This window comes from Morus notabilis, unplaced genomic scaffold, assembly GCF_000414095.1.
Source record: "Morus notabilis unplaced genomic scaffold, ASM41409v2 Scaffold79, whole genome shotgun sequence".
NCBI classification, from domain to species: Eukaryota; Viridiplantae; Streptophyta; class Magnoliopsida; order Rosales; family Moraceae; genus Morus; species Morus notabilis.
Genome location: NW_010366287.1, coordinates 122,538 through 145,746, shown reverse-complemented (window position 1 = coordinate 145,746; position 23,209 = coordinate 122,538).

Genomic DNA, 23,209 nt, shown 5'->3' with positions numbered 1-23,209 from the left:
TTGATATATCGCAATCATGTCTTATTCTATAGCCTGTTTAGGAGGGTTTGTACTTTTAGGTCTCGTTCATTTCACCGATTCGAGTTTTCAGTTTTATGTTTCTACAGTAAAAAATTCTCAGAAAATGTCACATCTAACTTTTTCTGTTACAGTGAAAAACTCTTAGAAAATGTCACATCTCAGCTCAAATTGAAAACTCAAATTCGTGAAACGAACTTTTAATAGAAGAAGAGAAAGGTAAGTCAAGTTTTTCAATTACTGTTTAGATAATACATAAAAAAGAGCTTTTTTTTAATTTTATTCAGAAAAGCTTTTGAACATATTTGGTAAATAAGTTAAAAGCTCAATGTAACAAAAATGATATAGATGGATTTTTTAATTTGTTGTTTACAAATAAAAAGTTTAAAAGGTAAATAAAAAAGCTTTTCATAAGCTTTTTTTCATAAGTATTTAGAAGGTGGCTTGTCCTAAAAGAACTTATTAAACCAAAAAATATTTTCATATTGTCCATCTAAACAGTCTTAAAAATAACTTTTGAACTAAATAAGTCAAGCAGGTTTTTTTTAAGTTAATCCAAAGAGGCTCTATATGTATCATTGCACTAAGTTAATCAATTTATAGTGAATAGCTTTATCTATATATGTGTGTAATAAATATATTAAATTGCTCCAGAAATAAATAAAAAAATATGCAACTAGTCAGACACTGGGAGTGGATTAATACGTAGATACATAAATGAATTTAGACCCTTTTTTATTTATTTTTGTTTTGTCATTTTCTTTTAAATTGCGGTTTGATTGGTTAGGTTCTCACAACAACTATCATTAAGTATTCATGTTCATTTGTGGAAGGGAACCCCGTTTGATATACAAAAAAATTAGTAGATTTTAAATCATATGGTTTGGTTAATTTGGTCTTATATGAAAGTTTTATAACATGCGACCCACAATGCATTATGCAGAATCAGACGTCTACTAAATTTAAGGTGACATGTTTATTTTGGAGTTTGGATAATAATTTGATTGCATGCTTAGTCTATTGATAATTAAATTCACATTCACTTATGTTGAAGGTTTTGAGTTATATTATCATACCATTAATTTAAATTCAAAAAATAAAAAATAAAAAAAGACAATAATAATCTACAGATCATAGAGAATTTTTTTTGGTGGATCCAGTTGTTTGTTAGAATCATTGGCCGTGTTTGGAATTGATCACATTTTTATTTTTTCCGTTTTTCAAGAAAGAAAAAATGAAAACGTTTTCAAAACCGCGTTTGGCGCACTAAAGATAAAAAACGGAAATGAAAACGATTTTTTGGTTTAGTGTAAAATGAGAGAGAGATGAAAAACGACTTTTAGTCATTTTTTATTTTTTATTTTTATTTTCTCCCCTCTCGAACAGAAAGAGAGAAAGAAAGACATTAATGGATTTTTTTACACTGAAAGCAATCTCTTGATGAATCTACCAAACGCATTTTTAAAACTAATTTATGTCAAAGATTGAAAACATTTTCATTTTCATTTTCATTTTCATACAAAAAATAAAATCATTTTAGAACGAATTCCAAACACGTCCATTAATTTGTTGGCTGTTTGTGATGGAAGTGGTGTTTGTATTTTTTTAATTTAAATAATATTATATTTAAAATAAAAACAGAGAAAGAAGAGAGAAGGTCACAATCATAATCATCTGTTTATTGTCGTTAAAATAAGTGACAATAGTTGATATGTGACAACATGTGCCTCCATATGGGAACGCATGCAACAGAGTGATCGTGGACTAGTGGAGCATAAGATATAATTTCAAACAGGTGCTCTAGCCGAATTAATTAAACAAAAAATTTTAGTCAAACAATAAACAAATAAAGAAATAAAAAGAAGTTTACAAGTGGACCGAGCTATTAGAGAATATGCTTTTATTCTTCTTTTATTCTTTTTTTTTTCAACAAAAATTGTTAAAAAGTGATTTTGCTTCCTTTTTTGTTTCTTACTCCTTTTTCTTTACACACACACATTTATATGTTATTGCATGGACTAAGCAGGATAGAAGTTGTAGTAGTTCAAAAAACCTATATTTATTTATTTTACTCTCAAAATTGACCTATTGAATTAGAATAAGGTTTATCTTGCGAAATCATTTATTTATTTGTATAATTTTCCTTAATTTATTTTTGAGGTTCTCCAATAGTAGATTCTAGAAAGAAAAAAAAAAGGACACTAAATTAAAATAAAAGGAAAATAGTACTTATGCCATACGGTGGAAGATTTATGCGGTTTTGCAATTTTCCAACACCATGAGTCTTGCAGGCTTTCACGGCAGGTCTACGGTATCAATTTTGATGACACCGTAACGCGTTCTTTGGTCTAGACGTCATTATTAGTAGAATATGTTTTCCAAATTTTAATAATTTCCCACAACAAATTTTAGCATTTTTTTTAATTTTCATGTAAAATCAATTTTATTCATTGTTAGTGCTGATGCGAGGTTTTATCTTCTACCATGTAAGTGATGATCATCACTCTCACCTGTCGAGACCTACAAAAAGATAAATGCAGCAGAGTGAGCACCAACATCGTGCCAACCGCGGGGATATTCCGATGCTCGAGTCAAGTTGTGTTGAACGAGTTGGAGTGTGCAACCTCTTTAATGATGGCTCACTGAAGGAAGTGTGAGTCTCGTATGGTAGGGGATTTCTCGGAGTATAGAGAGAGCGAAAAAAAAGGTGTCACCTAAATATTCTATATGAATCCCATTTATCGTATTTTGGCTCATAATATTTGTGTCTAGTGACATGTTACTTTGTGTGATTTTGACACTTTTTTAGAGTCTAGCCGAACTAGGACCGAGCATTAGGTGCTTGACCTAAGCTCGCTTGGTCGGTTTTTTACCCTAGACCGCGGTCGGGCCACAAGTCATGTTGAGGTGCCTCTACTTGTCATCACCTGCGTGCTCGTAGGATACTGCACAAGACGAATTCAAAAATATAGAATGCCCTCACTACTGGCATTACTCTTGTAGTTATGTAGAACTCATGTAATTTCACAACTTGTCACGTATCAGAATTGACATATGTGAGATCAGACACAAACCTTGGGTTATTAATTTATTAATAGTTGTTACCATCAGTACGATATATATATATATATATGTATCGCTACTGTAGCAAAGTCTTTGAATTAAACTAAAAAATAGATAAAGGATGACATGATATTTTGTGATTTGGCACATTTATTTAGAGTTTAAATTGCCGCAGCCAGCATGCATTTTCTGAATTCTAAAAAGCATTTAAAAGGCCTACGTTTACAATCTTAATTAATTATTACATGTAACAAAAATCCAAAAAAGCAAGAAGAATGAATAGAAATGAAAAAAAAAAAAAAATCTAGTGTATAGTGGTCCAGGTGCTGCAAATAGTTGGAACTGCAGAATGTATGGATCTAAACCATTCTGGTTGAATTTCGTTTTACTTTTGGCCCCGTTTACTTCGCTGATTCGAGTTTAGAATTCGAGTTGATATGTGATTTTATGTGAGAGCTTTTTACTGTAGCAAAAAAGTTAGATGTGATTGTTTGTGAGAGCTTTTTACTTTAGAAAAACTCGAATTCTAAACTCGAATCAGCGAAGTGAACGGGGTAGTTTGAGATTCAAAAGCTTTCCAAGTTCAATGAATCTCTCTACGTCTATCCACGTACATACCTTCTGTTTGAATGTAAGACTAAGGCCTCGTTCATTTCGCAGATTCAAGTTTTCAATTTGAGTTGAGATGTGATATTTTCTGAGAGTTTTTCACTGTAGCAGAAAAAGTTAGATGTGACATTTTCTATAAAAATTTAAAACTGAAAACTCGAATCGGTAAAATGAACGAGGCGTGTATTACAACACAACTTTACCACGTGACAAGTGATAATTGATATTGTATTAAATTCCACGTGTCATATTCAGAGTAATTTTTTTCTAAAAATATAGTCAACACATGTCATATTCAGAGTTACACTTTAACCAACTGAGTAATACAATTTATATAGGATTTGTTGGTATGAATTGCAGGTTAGGACATAAATATGATGTGATTCAAAGTCATGCTAGTGTATGATAAATTAAAACAAACTCTATGATATTTTTTTTTCAGTGGAAAAAACAAACTCTTTTCATTAGATGTGCAGTGATGTAACATTGCAATAATGCGAATTTGGTTGACTTCAGTTACCAATTATAGGAAAAATAAATAAATAAATAAACAGTAGTAGTGAGCTGGAAGTTGATCGGTACCTTTCAACACTACTTTCATTATTTCAATTAGTCGGTTCTTTAAGTTGGTATTTTTTTTTTCTGCTCCTTTGACTTTGGAGGGAAGAATTGATAAGTTTGGTGAATTATTGAGAGGGCGGCTTATAAATTATCAACAAAAACTTATCAAATAGAGCGTGACGGTGGATTCAGTTTGATAGGTTATACAAAGTTGTAAGTCAATTTATACAGAAAGGGAAAGGATCGAACTTTTATTTTGTCTCTTTTGAAGGTCATATTAGGCGTGCTAGAACAGTTTTACACCATGTTTAAAATAAAGAAATCATGTCCGGTACGTTAACATATTGATAGGTTATGTTTTTTATCTGTTAGATCTGTATAAAATTACGTAAAAATAAAAAAATATACGTATTAATAGTTAGAAAAACTTGACCTACTAATATATCAGACGTATTAAAAAATACTCTTTAAAATAAAAGAAGTTTTCAAATTTTTAAAAGACAAAAGAAGCGGAGAAAATCTAGGAATATGCTCTTTCTAATTAATCTCTTTAAGATCTCGTTCATTTCACCGATTCGAATTTTATTATAATAAAAAGCTCTCATAAATAATCACATCTAACTTTTTTATTATAGTAAAAAATTATCACATAAAATTATATCTCAACTCAAATTAATAAACTAAACGACCCTAATTTTAGAGCAATGCTACTCATCCATCCATCAAAAAGTCAGAAGTAGTGAAGCAATTTATCAATGGACCGCTAAACTTGAACTGAACACGCGAAGTAAGTTTAAACCCCCCATCAATTCAACTTTTCAAACCAATTCCCTACAGTAAACCATTCCACAATTCCGATTTTTTATTTTGACTGGCCCACATGTTTGATTTTTGCCGTGACATTCTCTTGAGTAATAAATGGCCCCTGTTTGTGTAACTGGTGTTGTATTATTTCTTATACATCGGCTTAGTTGAGTAGTGCTATAGATTTAAAAAAAATTATTTTTAATTGTGTTGAAAAGAAAAATAATTGTTATAAAAAATAGTTGAGTGTTTAATAAAATATAATTATACTAGTTGTGTTGGTTTAAAATCAATGTAATATCATTTGGTAAATTTTGAGACTGAATTATTGTGAATATGTAAAATGACAAAAATAGACATTGTATGAAATTTAAATATATATAATTATTTTTGGTATTTAGAAATACTTGTTGAGCTTAAAAAAAACACATATATACAACAAAAATGTGCATTCCATATTCAAAAATTGGTAGAGCCATGAAAAGAATTAAGTCGTATTAATTAAACTTGCCGCAATTTGATCTCGTACTTCATCCATTTCCAGTGATAGTAAAGCTTGATTTTCTTCTACATTGTCATCCAGTTGATTCTCTTCATAAACGAAAACATCTGGATTATCCTCGACCCTTTGAAAATGCCAATCACGCTTATCATGTTTCCTAATGTAGTTATGGAGCGTCATTGTTGCAATAACTATTTTCACTTGCTTCGCAAATGAATAATTTGGCATGTCTTTCAAAATTTTTCATTTTTTCTTTCAAACACCAAATGAGTGTTCAATGACACTTCGAAGAAAAGAATGTCATTGGTTGAATACCTCTTTATAGCCCGTTGGTCGACGACCCATTCGAAATTGTTCTAAATGGTATCGTTCTCCTCTCTAAGGTTCAAGAAATCCTTTTAATTGTGGATAATCCGCGTCAACCAAATAGTATTTACCTATTAACATAAAAACACAAAGAATTAGTAAATTATAAAATATATATTTCATGAATATAGAAGAGGTTTTAACCTTCTGGTGGTGTTGAAAAATTCAAATTTACATGACGTAGCGCTGATAAGAATATTATTGTATCATGGGCAGTACCTTCCCAACCTGCATATGCATATGTAAATTTCATACAGAAATCACAAGTAGCCATCACATTTTGGGTTGGCACACGCTTTCTTTCAATAAATGGGACTTGATCTTGTGGTGGTATTGTAGCTGGAACGTGTACGTCATTTATTGCACCAACACAGTTCTAAAAAGAAGAAAGTTTTATGTTTAAAATAAATACTTTAAATAAGAAAGGAAGCATATAATTAACTAAGAGAATACCTTAAAATGTGGCATATATCTACAATCCGTTAGTATCTCGTGAGGCACCCTATTAAACTCTGGATCATCAGGCTTTATAACATCTATACTCATACGGCAAATAATGTCTAGAACGTACTCAAAATATCTACTAACTATTTTATCAAAGTGTTGAAATCGTTCTTGTATTGAATGATTTCCCGCACCTTGACCTAAAATGAATAAAAACATTCCGACTATTTCAAACGCGGACATATTTCTTGATCCCTGTAATCCGTAGTTACATTACAAATCATTATATAGAGACATAAACACATCCTTATCCATTCTAACCATTTTATAACTTCTAATTTCATGTCCACCTAATAATTCTATTATCCACATGTTTTCAGTTTGAGCAGAGTTCATACAAGAATTTTTATGAATATACATATTATAATACTGTTCAATGAGTCATGCTATAACACAAAAATAAGTTGTAAATTCAATTGATCATTATTGTAAAGTATCTCTGTTAACAATGAAGAAACATGCATTTAAACATAATTCAATTGAAATAATAATAGCAATGTCTAAGGAATAAAAATAGAGTACAGTATTCAGTACAATATATTCAAAAACATAGAAAAAAACAGCAATGTTTAAAACATACTTAATGAAAACCACACTAAAAGATTAATAATGTTAGTAAAGGCACACTTAAGGGAATTTAAAAAGATGGTCCTAGCCCGTGCTCAAACTTAAGCTAATTGAGCTTCAATTCAAGTTGTTTCAAAGTCATAAATTATTCTCTTTTAATCGTTTATGAGAACAAGTGGATAGTAACAAAATACAACTCGCTCGCAATCTCTAATCCACGTAGAGAATCAAAGACTTCAATAACTTGTGCAATGCTACAATCTGGTCCTTTAATTTGTGCAATAGATTATCCGGGTTGCAAAACAATGCCGGAGGATAGTGCGAAATCCGGGTTCTCTGGTAGCAAAAGTTATAAAAGCCCGTTATTTCTCAGGACTTTTTACATGCTGAGATAGGCTACAATCCATCTTACATTTGGCGGAGTATACTTTGGGGGCGTGATCTACTGCGGTTGGGGCTCAGGTGGCGTGTAGGTTATGGGCGGTCCCATGGCTACCCTGCTCGGTGTCTTTCAAACCGATTTCTGTTGCGAATATGCATAATAAGGAATGCTATGTCTCCAATCTTTTAAATGTTGAAGATGCGACTTTGCTTGGCTGGAATTTATCTCTGTTGCGATCAAATTTCCTTGACTCAGATGTTGAGTTGATTGAGAGCATACCGATTGGAAATCATAGGTGTGAGGATTCTCTAAAATGGCATTATGACGACGAGGGTCAATATTCGGTTAAATCCGATTATTTTCGGGGTTGGGAGGACAAGTATGGTGAGTTTTCGTCTAGAGGGATTGCAGTTCGGGGTTGGTGGATTTTCGTGTGGTACTTAAAACATCCCTCATAAAGTGAAGCTCTTTGCTTGGAGAGCCTTTCATGATATCCTGCCGTCTTTGAACTCTTTGGGCCGTCGTGGGGTTGCTTGTTCTATGGGATGCCGTGACGGAGTTGAGACGCCCTTTCAAGCGCTGGTTTCTTGTGATGTTTCTATGCGTATTTGGTGTTTGAGTGTGTTTTGGAATCAATTGCTTATTTTTCGTGGGGATAATATGGCCAATCTTTTGTTGTCAACGTGGAAACAACTGTCCACTGACGATTTTGAATTGTTTATTATGATTCTTTGGTTTGTTTGGAAAGACATAAATGCCTTTGTTCACGGTGAGAGGATTATGCAACTTACTGACATTCTACAAGTAGCAAGCGTGTGGTTGTTGTTAAAATATAAAATTATTGTTAGTCTACCTTTTAATAGTTGAAATTTTTGAGATAGATTGATAAATTAATATGGTATCAGAACGGGATGTCTTGAGTTTAAACTCTTATAATTGTATTTTTTATCTTCATTTAAATTGTCATTATGTGTTAGGTCTTTAATATATCTCAGACTTAAATATTCACGTGTTGGATTTTCTAATTAATTTACCCACATAATTGTCCATTGTCCAACCCACACGTGAAAGGAAGTGTTAAAATATAAAACTATTGTTAGCCCTCCTCTTAACAGCTTAAACTTTTGAGATGAATTAATAAACTAACAGTTGCATGAATTTCAGATGGCCCATTTGAGCAGCGGATTGTAGCAGACCATCCCGTCTCGAATGCTCGAAAATGGATAGCTCCGGATGGTGACAACTTAAAAGCTGAATGTTGATGCTTCAGTTCTTCCTAATAGTTCCCGCATTGGAGTTGGGGGCCTTGTTCGTGACTCTACGGGCTCTGTCTTTGGTGCATTCTCTAAGAAGATTTCTGGTTCTTTCTTCCCTTTTGCTGCTGAATGTATAGCGTTAGGGGAAGGTCTTCTTTTTGCCAAGATTAGTGGTCTAAGAGTCTTCTTAATTGCGTGCTGTTAATGATTTTTTTCCCTTTTGTCGCCAAATTTCCTCTTATAAATGACATTAAGATCTTGATGTCTGAAGTTGACGGTGGTACTTGTAGCCATGTTGCCTGTAACTGTAATGTGACTGTCCACGCGTTGGTTAAGTTTTCTTTCTCCCTGATTGAAGATCATTATTGGTTTGAGCCTTGAGGACTATCTGAGTTGTATTGCAATGATTGTAAGTGTCGAAATGACTGTTTCCAGTTAATAAAAGTCCTCTCCAACTTCAAAAAAAAGAAAAAAGAAAAAAAAAATCTCCCTTAAAGAAGGCGTTTGAGCACGCCGATTTTCTATTCCATTCTCTAAGTCCATAAACTTATAATGTTTATTTTTGTACTATACTAATTCGCCAACATATTACCAAAAATTTTTCTAATTGACATAACGACACCAAGTCTTTATTGCGGCCTATGTTATTTAGGTTCCGTTTATTTCACTGATTTGAGTTTAGAATTTAAGTTTTGCTACAGTAAAAAAACTCTAAGAAACAGTCACATCTAACTTTTTTACTACAGTAAAAGGCTCTCACATAAAATCACATCTTAACTCAAATAAAAAACTCGAATCAGCGAATAAACGGACCCTTAATCAACTATTTTATTTTTGGTCCAAGAATTTCACTCATAAAATTTATTCATATTGTAGGTTAGAAACCTCCAAATCAATGTAGGGTATGGACTAATAGCAGTCATTGATGGTGGAGGTATGAGCATGGATACTACTATGCAACGAAAATTTCAGCATAAGATAATTTAAAAATGCTTTTGAAGAAATAGACTTTCCTAATTTCAGTTTTAAATATTTTATGCATGTACACTTATTTTATTACACCTTGCTATGATTAGAATATTCTAAACCAGATAATTAGAACTGGGTTGTAATGTTACTATTTTGACTAGTTGGAATCTTAGTGAGGTTTTAACGCATAATTTTTAAGTCTTATTTCACAAATCTGCAAGAGTGAACACAATGTCCCTACTTGAAATAAAAAAAAAAAAAAAAAATTCCCTGAAATTTTGGTAATTAAATTAACATTCAAAATGATTAAAGAGTTTTTCAGTTAAAATAAGTATAAGTATAATTAACGACTTGTAAAGTCTGAACCGTTACATGAAACTATGGTCATTCAGTTTTTTCAGCACTTTGATGACAACAACTTCCCCTTCATGGACTAAGCAAATGCCTAGCAATTTTCATGCGCATCAGATAATATACAACACCAAACTCTAATCATCAAATGCCACTTTTTATATTGTTTTATCTCTTATATCAAGCTTACGATTTGTCACAAAGATCATCAACTTCGTCAACTTTAAGAAATCTTCAGCACCATCATGTTACCACCTAGCGTTTTTTTCTTAGTACTGCTACTACTAATTGTGTCTCTGTAGTCTTCTTCATCACAACGTGCGTGTTTAGAACTGTTTTTTAAAATAATTTTTACGTATTTTGAGAAATAAAAAATGAAAATGAAAACAAAACGACGTTTGTTTAGTAAATATTTTGAAAACGAAAACAATGAAAATTGTATTTGTAAAGAAATTAGAAAATAGTTAAAAGTTATTTTCACTTTTCTGTTTTCATTTTTTAATACTTATCAATAATATTATAATATATTAATTAATAAACATGATTTTACTTTTTTATTATACTCAAAATAATATCTTAAAAACTAACCAAACACAATTTCAGAATCAATCTCAGAATGATTCTCAAAATAATTTTATTTTTACTTTTTATAAAATAAAATCATTTTAAAATTAATTTCAAACGTACCCTACTACATGCTGCCTTTTAAAAATTTTATTCCTACTATTGGAAGGCTTTGTCACAATCTCTATGCATTTTTGGCTATCACTTATTTTTCCTATTAAATATTAACATAGTAATGGTTATTTACACAACATCTACGTTTCAACCAAAAAAAAAAGGGTCCAATTACACGGATCCATTGCTCATAGCCAATCACAAAAATAATCGCTCCTTTTTTTTTTTTTTGATAAAAAAAATTTTAATGGACAAGCGCAGAACAAGGTGTGCGAAACGAAAGGAAAAACAACAAAATCCAATTTTAATCAACTAACAAAGAGGTTAAGAATATCATTTCAGGGAAATAGTAGAAAATAGACAAATATGAAAAGTTTAAAAAAGTATATAGGCAAATTTTTAATTATAGAAATTAATAGGCCATAACTTGTCAAGTTATAGTTCATAACCAGATAAGTTATGGATAAACTTATCAAGTTATGGTTTATAGCCAAACAAGTTATGAACAATTATGAACAATAACTAAAGTACTTTGTTTTTATCAAACTAAACTCTTAATAGAATAATAATTTAAGAAAGTAAACTAAATTTTAAAATAAATTTTAACCTATTATTACGTATAAAGAGTTGGGGTACGCTGAAACAACCGACAAATTATCATATTATGCTTCAAAAGTCCAAACTAACATGAGAAAGTTTAAGGCCTAATTTATTTCACCGGTTAGCGTTTAGAATTTAAATTTTGTTATAGTAAAAAATTCTTAGAAACAGTCGCATCTAATTTTTTTTACTACAGTAAAAAACTCTCACATAAAATCACATCTCAGCTTGAATTAAAAACTCGAATCAACGAACTAAACATACTCCAAAAATATTCCTTTATTTTTGCCTAAATACAACTTTTGCTCCTAAGTTTTTTAAAATCTAAAAAGTATTCTATGTGTTTTTGAAAATAGATAAAAAGTATCATTTCTCTCACATAATAGTTTTTAAAATTGTCAAATTGTGATATCTCATATACTATTCAAATTTTAAACTATACTAGCTTCCAAACGCCCCTCTTATATTTCCCCCTTTTTTTAAAAAAGAAATAACTCTCTTAGAAATTTACAACACCGATTTAATTAAGTTTTTTTTTTTTCAGTTTTATTAACAAAGTGAAATCTTAAAAAAAAAAGATGTAAATTTTTTGTCACCTAGTAGTATTGGGCAATTCTAATAAGTTGGTTTATTATGCACTACAAAATACACTTTCACCTTAATTTGGTAAATACCAAATAGAATTTAAAAAACATTACGTATTTTTTTAAAAAAAGATTTCACTTTTTTATTAAAATGAAAAAACCAAAAAAAAAAAAATTGTTCAAATTAGTGCCGTAAAATTCCTAAGAGGTTTACTTAAAAAACAAAAAACGAAAATCTAAGAGAAAGTGGTTAGAAGTTAGTATAATCCAACTAAAATTTGGACAGTATATAGAATATTCAAAAAAAAAATTGGCCATTTTAAAAAAATTAAACCTAAAAAGTTAAAAAAAATAATACTTTTTATATGAGTTAAAAAATATAGATAATACTTTTTAAATTTTAAAAAATTTAAGGGTAAAAATTATATTTAGAAAAAATTGAGCGGATATACATTTTTAAATTTTCTCAACTATCAGCCTGTGCGGGGGACCCACTCTAACTCCAGCTTTAGGTCTATACGATTTGAGCCAGTACAAATTAGGGTGTGGCTCTAGATCAATTGTATTTTTCATTTCCCTTTTCCTTTTCCTTTTCTCTTTTTGAATTCATGATTATAAAATTAGCTGAATACAATTCATAAACATGAAAGAGTGACGGTTTTGCCAAAAATTTATCGGAGTGGAGGTACTGATAAATATTTAAAGCCTATTTAGTTCGTTGATTTAAATTTTTAATTTGAGTTAAAATGTGATTTTATGTGAGAATTTTTTATTATAATAAAAAAGTTAAATATGATTATTTATGAGAGCTTTTTACTATAATAAAATTTAAATTAGTGAAATGAACGATAACTTAAATTCTATGTTAAAAAAATTGAAAATAGTAAATTAATGACATAAAGATTTTTTTAATCAAACATTGTTTCAAGCATATTTACTTTTCAACGTACGTCAATTTTTATCTAAAAATAATTTTTTATTATCACTTTTTTTGTTTTGTTTTTACAGCAGGTTTATAGTTTTTATTTTGATTGTACCTATTTGAAATAAGGATCTTTTCTTTTCTTTTCAGTTAAATATAAAATAAAACAAAAATTATATGTGAATATAGCAATCAATTATCATAGCAATATATCTTCTTATCATTCATAGCAATATATATTATATAAATTTTTATTTATATGTATATATATTTTTAGATTTTTTAATGAACATGTGTATCTACTTCCCGCATACCAATTTGTTTAAGTTTCTATTACAATTCAATAGTTTTTTATAAGCTCCGCACAATATATGTCTACATACAATATGCCACGTTTAATTTGAATTTATGGTTTATGAGAGTATTGTAAAAATAACGAGAAGCAATAGTTTTAAATTTAGAGGCTCAATTTGTGAATTCACGTAATTCGATATTTTTAGATTGGATTGAGAGACTCATAAATTAATTTTGGAGAGAAAGAAAGAAATAGGTCAAGACTTGAAATGAATTAAAATTAATAGGTCAATAGTTTACATAAGTTAATAAATAGGTCAAATTACTGTTTTCGTCCATAATTTGTCTGGTTATTAACCATAACTTGATAAGTTATTGTCCATAAATCACGATTTTTATCCATAACTTGTCTGATTATGAACCATAACTTGAAAAGTTTGTCCATAACTTATCTGGTTATCAACCATAACTTCACAAGTTATGACCTATTAATTTCTATAATTAAAAGTTGGCCTATATACTTCTTAAGCTTTTCATATTGACCTATTTTCTACTATTTCCGTTAATTTTGGATTGAGATTTTTTAATTTAAAGTAAAAGATTGGATAAAAGATTCCCCTTATCTGTTTAATCCAATCCATAAGTACCCCTATTTGAAAGCATATATTGAATTAAATATCAGAACGACTAGCAATCATAAAGTTGAGCAATAAAGAAAAAAAAAGGGGCTTGTTAAGTTAATTATATATTGAACGAAGACTTGAGTTTACCCGGAAATAGCTGCGAATATTTTAAGGATTTAAGTGTGAATCTCCCTGATATGTGACCAAAAATTGAAGTGGACGTTTAGTTCGTGTATTCAGAATCAAGATTTAAAATTGGAGATGAATATAAGAAATAAACAGGCTAAAAATTTTGTAATACGAACAATTTTACCATTAGTTCATGATTGAGCTAATATAACTTTAATCACGAACCATGTGAAACAGTAACTTTGAATATAGCTTAGGGATCAATATTAAAAATACACTCATCGACCAAAAAATAACTTGAAGAAAGAAAAGGTTTTTGCTAGCAAAAACAAATTGCTTTAAACCTTTGTGTTCACCACGAATTGAGGTATCACGAATACGCCTCTAGGACCTTCAAAAGGGGGAAATCATTAAAAAAAAAAAAAACAAATACAAGAAAAGTTTATTGATAATTTAAAAATACAGGTAATTACAAGATATTTTCAATTATATAACTATATCAAAAAGAGTTTAAACTAGGAGTGACAATTTGAGTATGACACGCAACACAACTCGAAACCCGCACAAAATTAGCGGGTTTGGGTTTATTATAAATGAGTTTGAGTCATAATCAGGTTGACGCGATTAACACAATTAATAAACGGGTTGAGTTAGGGTTGACCTCATAATATGAAGCGACAGGAATTAACATGATTAACTATATGTGTCGTCTACAAACTAATGAAATGTGATATAACATGAAAGTTTATATGACATATTAAATATAAATAATATGAATTTTAATATTTGTAGGTAAAATTCATTTATTTTTTTTAAAGAAAAAGATAAATTAACCAACAAACATCACTATTATATTAGTTATTTATTTAATATATTAATTTAAACGGATTATACGGGTTGACATGATTAACATGAATAATAAATGAGTCGTGTTTAGATTGATATTTTTAACACGTGTAATAAATGAGTCGTGTTTGAGTTGATGTTTTTAACAAGATTAATAAACGGGTTAATATGAGCACGATTCATTAACATGAATTACCACTCCTAGTTTAAATGTCCTAAGAAGTATGTCAGTAACAGAACCATTTGAGGTCAAGTAGCGGTAAATTCCCCACTGGTTTTTTATTTTTATTTTTTAACATGTATGTCCCCACTAAACTTCACACTTTTTGGGTGTGTTTGAAATTCGTTTCAAAATAATTTTATTTTTTGTATGAAAATGTAAATGGAAACGTTTTTAATCTCAGACAAAAATTATTTTTAAAAATGCATTTGGTAGTGTTTTAAGATATTGTTTTCAGTAAAAAAATCCATTCATGTCTCTCTCTCTCTCTATTCGAGAGAGAAGAAAATAGAAATAAAAAATGAAAAACGACTAAAAGTCATTTTTCATTTCTCTCTCATTTTATACTAAATTCAAGAATCGTTTTCATTTCTGTTTTTTATCTTTAATTGTGTTAAACGCCGTTTTTCTCCCGATTTCATTTTTTTCTTTCTTGAAAAATATGAAAAATAAAAACGAAAACAACTCCAAACACAACCTTTACTTGGTCAATCTTATGTTTGTCATCAAATTTTCGGCAAAACATGGAGGGAATCACTGTGAATTTGTGATATTCAAAAGTCGATGAATAAGTATCTATATATGTTGGTGGAAGAATTAAATGACCAATTAAAGAGAGCAGAGTTCAATAAAGTTGGTGCTCCACCACTAGTTTCAATCAATGAAGCCACTTGTAAAACTGCCTTAATCAATACGATTATCGTACGCCGAAGCTAGGAAAGGAAATATATATACGTATATATACACACAGATATACATACACACATACATATACACATGTATATATATACATATATATACATATATATATATATATATTGAACATCAAAATAGGAAAGTGTTATAAACCCTACATAATTTGATTGTACGGTTCAATTAGAGACATATTGCACTGGGCAGTTGTTCCTTTTTTTATTTTATTTTTTATTTCATATCACACTCTTAAAGTGCTAAATACAAACTCTATTATAGACTCTATTTCAGATGCTAATCTCTTTATTTGCCGCTTGTGAAGTTAGTTCAACGAGACTAATACAATAACAAGTCATCTTTCTATAACTTATTTACAGATTTGTCACTATCAGTTACATATCATTGTTCTATTTTATACTTCTTATTTTTTTTTTTCATTTTAATTTTTAATTTTTTTATTTTAAAATGTACATATTACTGATTAATAATTATAGAGTCAGAAATAACAAAAAGAAATATTTTTCTGAAAAAAAAAGAAAATAATAACTGAAATAAGCATATCTCTTAAAGTTTAACCCAACTCAAAAAAAGAAAAAGACTTATCAATCAATTAAAAATACTCCACGACCAATCCTTTATATATATATATATATATATATATATTTTTTTTTTTTTTCATTTCACCATTTCTGCTGTAACAACAAAACTTGAACTAGTTTAAAAATGGCCCGTAGATAAATGCAAATTGCCATGAAGTCCTACTTGATTGAAGATCCTTAATGGTCCATGCTTTTAAGTTTACTCCATTCACTTATCGAGCGACAGAGCTTTGGGGGCAAAGAAAATTCTCAGTAAAAAAGTACAAACGAAACCAACATATTGAAGGAAGAGTAAAGCCAAATGCAAGAAAAAGTACAAACGAACGGTTTAAAAGAAAAAAAAAAAAAAAAAGCCAAAATGAAAGGATACAAAAAATTACAACAAAACGAAACCCATTTATATAAGCACACACGAAAATGTATAATCATTTATTGAAGGGTGCTATTTAACTTATTTACGTATTAAATAGGTTAAAAAATAATAAAAAAAGGTAAAAAAAATGTTAAATGAATTAAAATTTAAGGATGACAATCTTGTAAATATGATTAGAAAATGTGACTTGTTGTTAAGTGTGTTTCCTTAAAAAAACTAAAATAAGTGGCAAATAAAGAGAATATAAAATAGAGTCTATATTTAACATTTCTTTAGGTAATTTGATAGTAAAACTTGGTTTTGTTTTTTAGATAGTACTATTTATTGTTTCTTTTTCCACTATATTTCGCGATGGACTCGCTAAACGATCTCTTTTTTTTTGTGAGGTCACTACTCGCATTTGCAAGTCGCATAGGTCATTTTGTGGGAATTGTCTTTTGTGTCCTCTTATTCGTGTACTTTTTCATATTTCTTTATTAATATTAGGTCACATCAATTAAAGTTTTATGTCAATTAAAATTTCATATCGCGTCAATTAAAAAATATGACAATTAACTGATATATCATCATCTTCTTAAGGGATAATAGAAGAAAATATAAATAAGAAGACATATGAGCTCAATCGAACTTCATGCTCCAACCAACGTGTAGAAAGATGATCCAGAGCAACACATATAACATCTAATTTATGAGATATTTAGGTAATATGCCATGATTTTTATGGTTAGATTGACTTTTGTTTTGAGTACTAAAACTATTATAAAATATACCACTGTAATATCATTTAAGTTTTATGTATTGAGTAAAATTATATTTATACTTTTGTATATTTCATTCAGTATTTTTAAATTTTGTGAAAGTTTTGTGATTTTTTATGTATATATTTACATATTTTATGTATATATTTGTGATTTTTATGGACGTATCTTTTCTCTGCAATATGTTTACTAGCATATGGCAGTTTAAATTTAAAACTTGTGGTGGGTCAGTAAAGTGCCCCTAATTCACTCAGCAAGAATAACAAGAAAGAGATGGGGTGGGCTTGTAATAGTTAGGCCCACAACTTTGAAGCATTCTGGCATTCCCATCGGCCCAGTAAAAAACCAAGGTTTGAAGTGTTAGTCATACGCAAGTTGTATTTCTGGATGTTTAGTTGGAAGATTTAAATCATAATTTGAATCTTGATTTATGGTTTGTTACAGTATTTTCTCTCATAAAAAATACACGTAAATAAAAAATGGTTGTAATCACATAATTTTAATCCATGAACCAAACGTCTCCTTATTGTTTGTGAATCACGACTTGCAAGTTTGTCCTCATGGCCAATTGATTTGAATATATAAACATCTTTTGGTGTGTAACAATTTAACTTTTTTATTATAGTATTTTTCTCACAAAAATTTAAATTTCAGTTCAAATTTTCTATTCAAACCTATAAAAAGACACCCTTTTAAGATATCTGTAATTAGAATTTTGAAGAACTAATCACTCATAACTAAGTTTATGCACTTTCTAGCATCTCCATTCCTCACCAAATTAAATTCTGTGCAACTTTTACAATAAATGGAATATTAGAAAGTTTATAAAACCTAAAATTGTTGGGAAATTTTTTTGGAAGAACCAAGCAAAATTGTTAAACCGTTGAGTTAACGTAATATTTTCCTGTTTGATTTGGCTGCAAAATGGGAAGTGAAGCATGTTAATTCTAGTAAGGATTGAAGGATCACAAAAAGTGCAAAATGTGAAGTTGAGCTTGAGTTCGATTTGATTTTTTCGTAAATTGGAGCTGTGAATTTCTTTGGAAACTAGGGTTTAAATTTAACATGAAGGAGAAAAAAAACACAAACAAAATTTTGGGGTGTCTTGTTGGGAGGGAGAGTTAAGGATTTTTTTTAGCTCTGTTGGACAAAAGTTGGAGAAGAAAGAAAAATTCAACAATTGACAGTGAATAGATCGTTTCAAGCACAAATATATATATATATATATATATATAAATAAATAAATAAATAAATAAATAAATAATAATAATAAAACAATTCTGTAAGCACATTTGCAGTCTCATATTATCGGTCCAAGTCATTTTCTCATAACGAAGCTTTGTGAGTAGTTCACAAACTACGACACAGTGGCCTCGTTCGTTTCGTTGATTCGAGTTTAGAATTTGAGTTGAGATGTGATTTTATGTGAGAGCTTTTTACTGTAGCAAAAAAGTTAGATGTGACTATTTGTGAGAGCTTTTTACTGTAGTAAAACTAGAACCAGCGAAACGAACGAGGCCTAAAAAAATAATTTTGGGCAGACTTTTATAATCGGAGAAGAGGAAGCAAATGTTGTTAACGCTTTCTATCTTTCATTGTTTCTTCCTTTCTTTTTGAGTAAATTATATTGTTGCATCTTAAATATTTTTTGTTTTTGTATAATATACCCTAAACTTTTAAATCTGGTATTTATACCTTAAATTTTAAAATTAGTTGCAATTGAGGTTCTATAATTGACAAGTGCTATAAAATTGATGGTTTAAAACACAAGAGTTTCACATAAAAGACAAAGTTTGTCATTTTTCAAAATAGATCATGAATAAATTGAGTCCGAACCATCAATTTGATAATGCCCATTTACTGTTGGACCTCATGTGAAAAAAAAAGTTAAGTAAGCAAAAAAAAAAAAAAAAAAAAAAAAAACCAGATTCTACAGCCTGCGGCTGTAACCATATAATTGTAAATACGTATGTTTTAATCCGAGCAGCCTGAAAGTGTAATGTGTTTATAGTGCACCAACATTCGCACTACCGCATCTTTTCCCACAGACTTAATTTTACCGAAAGATATGGTCAGTCAACGTTTTAGTCAGTAGAGAAAAACTTTCATAAATATATTGGTCCATTTGTATTTTTCTTTCCAATATGATATAGGAGAATTAGCACTCGTGCCCTTCATCAACAAGCTGTTTGATGTTGTTGTTCTTCGTAGATGAGAAGGCCAAACTTATATATTAAGCTCAAACTGAAAAAAAAAACTTCCTTCTTGAATTGTTTGTTGCCCTAGAAAAATCTCTTGCATGGGCATGGAAGAGGGCAAGAACACGAGTCTAGTCCTCAATAACACCCTGGACAACTTCCTTGACATTGAAGCCCTTCTCGTGTTGCATGATGACCTTGGCGTATAGGAGGAGGGCGGGGTCGTTGTCGACGTAGGGGTCGACGGTGAAGACTGCCGGGAGGACGAAGAGGAGCTTATCGGAGGACCATTAAGGCGTACGTATGTCAAAAAGCAAGTGTAGGTATGTAGGTCATATAAATGCCTCCTTGGTGAGCTTTATTTCTTTGTTGCCACGGCCTAAGATGGCCAGATATTCTAAAGTACCTGCAACACGTTACTTAAGGATATCATGACTGCGTATTGCTAAGAATCAAATAAGACATTTTACGATTTTTGATCTTGTCTAGAGAATGTGTGTGCGTATATACATATTGTAAATGATAATAGATTCCAAGGAGGAGTAGTACTAGTAGATGTAGAAAACCTGGACATTCGGATTTGACGGGGTTTAACTCTGTCCTAGTTGGACTAGTGTGATTACGTTGTGCATGGTGGTTTTTCATTAGCTCTTTTGTTTTCTTCTTTCTTCTAAATTATTTTTTATTTTGCAAAAAAATAGCAAAAGAAAAAAAAAAAGAAATATAAATGCCCTAGTGTTATGCGATTATAGATAATTAGTATACCAATTATTTTGGACCAAATCAAATATATATAATGATATTTAATGTGTGTAAGAAAATTAGTGTACCACTTATCTTGGACCTGATCAAATATATACATTGATATTTAAAGTATGCAACAAATTCATATTCTATAGTGGTGTATATCCTTTGGGAACATCCAAATTCATACTTCTAGTGGTGTATACTGTGTAGTAAGGCTGTAATATGGGTAATTATGACACGATGACATAATACAAATATGACATGATGTTTTGTAGGTTACTGTTAAGAAAGTAAGAGTTTGTTTTTTGAGTGAAAAACTAAAAAAAAAAAAAAAACTCGAGTTATAACTTTATTCGAGTTAATATTTTTTTAAGTTTAAACTCGAGTTTAAACTCGAGTTTAGGACTAAAACTCGAGTTCAAGTTTCCCTTTCAACTCGAGTTCAGAAACTCGAACTCAAATTAATGAACATTATTTTTTCTATTCTTAAAAATGCTATAACGTTTTCGTTTTAATTCTGATTGAGATGATTTTTTTTTCTATGCGTTGACAACGAAAAGACGAATAAAACTCAACCCATATACCCTATTAAAATTTTTCATCAGCATTGAGTTTTTATTAAAATACTATCTAAATACAAATTCAAGTTTTGACTCACTCAAATACAAACTCAAAAAGATTCTTATCTCAAGCCGCAACTCAAATGTACACAACCAAACACAAACTCAAGTTACAAGTTTAACTCAAGTTATAACTCAAATTCAACTCAAGAATTATACTCAAGTTAAACTCCAAAAGAACAAGCTCTAAGTTACGGGCCATTTTAGTGAACCTGCAATTAAACAGTAAAAAAACAGGCCATGTTCGTGTCAACCGGCTTGACACTTAATTGACAATAAATTAACCCGCTATATTGCTCTATTATTTTTAAAATATTTTTTTTCTACTTTTAGTTAGATGTATTTTAAATTTTTAATTAGGATTTGGTTAGTTGTTGTACTACAAAATTGATTTAATTTGAAGAACATATGTATTTTATGTTGTGTTTATATTATGATTTTAGTGCATACATTATATATTTTAAGTAAAAACATCATGGGTAATTGACAAGTTGTGGGTTGATTTTGTGTTAGTTTTGTTTGAGTGCATTAGGTTATTCGTATCAGTGGGTCCTGTTAGTGTCAACTTGTGTTAGGATTTGAATTTCTCAATCCGTATGTGTCACGAGTTGTGTTAGAGTCAGGTTAATTTCGCCAAATTTTGATTATCTGACACTAACATGACTCGCCGACACGAGTTGTCACTCATACTCTGTAGTTCTATCGGAACCTTATCTGGTGTGATGTGATCAATGGGGTCCTTGATTTCTTCAAGACGCGTATCATGCCACCTAGATTAAATTATGCAATCTAGGTCTGTTGCCGAAGGTGAAGCTCCCTTCAAATTTGAATGACTTATTGGCCTCAGTCTTTTCAATTTTGTTTACAAAATTATTTTGAAGATCTTGAAAATAGGCTCAAAGGGGTTCTTCCAAATTAGTTAATTTCACCTATGCAATCTGCTGCTTTCGTGAAGGTGTGGCTAATCTCAGATAACTCTATCATCACCCATGTGGTAATCCAATGCATGAGTGGAAAAAAGGGTGATTGGGCTTGATGTACGTTGATCAAGCTGGATATGGAAAAAGCTTATGATATGTTGAGCTAGGAGTTCTTGGAGGTTGTTTTGCATAATTTCGAGGTGGATCAGCTGTTGAGATATCAATGATTATGCTTTTTCTTATTCTTTCCTTTTTTAGAAATTGCATAGCTGTACATAAATACGCATAGACAACTCTCTGATTGTAATTCCCTTAATTGTGGGATGATTGTAGCTTGACATCTCTATAAATTTGTATGTACATACTCATTTGTGAATTGAATGAAAATATACCAATTCATCACCTCATATGTGATTCAAAGATAGTATCATAGCGGATGATCCTGAGTTTAAAACCTCGTAATTGTACTCTTTATCCTCATTTAAATTATCATCACGTGTTGAGTTTTTAATATATCTTAGGTCTTTCCATGTTTCTCATTTTATTCTCCCAGTTAGAGTTTATGTTAGTCATTTAGGTGATGGTCAAAATGACACAGAAAATTCAAAAGGACAGATGGTCTGTTTGGGTTCATGCATTCAAATCAATAATTTTGATTATAAATTTAAATTTTGTTAGAGAATTCATTGGCGGGAAGCGCAGGATTTATTGATCTACTTAAGTGCTAATTTTATAAGTTGTTAAATTCAATTTTTCTTGATTACTTCGATGCTTGTAATTTCTATCGTAGTTTCATTTAAACAAACGTATTTTACATAGCAAGAGCGTCTTTTTACTATCTGATTTTAGCAGGATAATGTTTCCCTAACAAAGTTGTAATACTTAATATCTCAAATTGAATGGGTTAATTTGTAACACTTCAAAATAGGAGGTTCGTTTTTGTAAATATTGAAGACATGGGGAAGTTTTATAATTAACCCATTCGTCATATTCAATCTCTGTTGTCCACTTGCGTTAGAGGCTTCTAGCAGCAACAGTTATTCAAAGAGGATAAGGCAGATTTGTTGTCTTTTATTCTAATCAGCAACGTCGAGTTTTCAACTTTCAACTTTTATTCTAAATTGGCATATCTTGCCTCAAAAGTCAAAACTATTAGCTTGTTTGGGGAACCCACGTCCAATTCAAGGAGCAAAATCAGGAAGTTTTTAAGAAGAGTTTTGGTGAAATCTTTTTTATCGTAATTTCAATTTTTAACTTTTAAATCTGATCAAAATCATATTAAATTAAAAATTTATATAAAAATGACATTTTTTATATAACTCCGGCAGCTGAAATAGAGAATTAAAGATAGTTCATATTTTTCTAATCTTATAAGAGAAACTTCTTGTTAAGAAATCAAGAATTGAAATTGTAAGTTTTATTAGCTCTAGATCAATAATTGCATATATTTCTT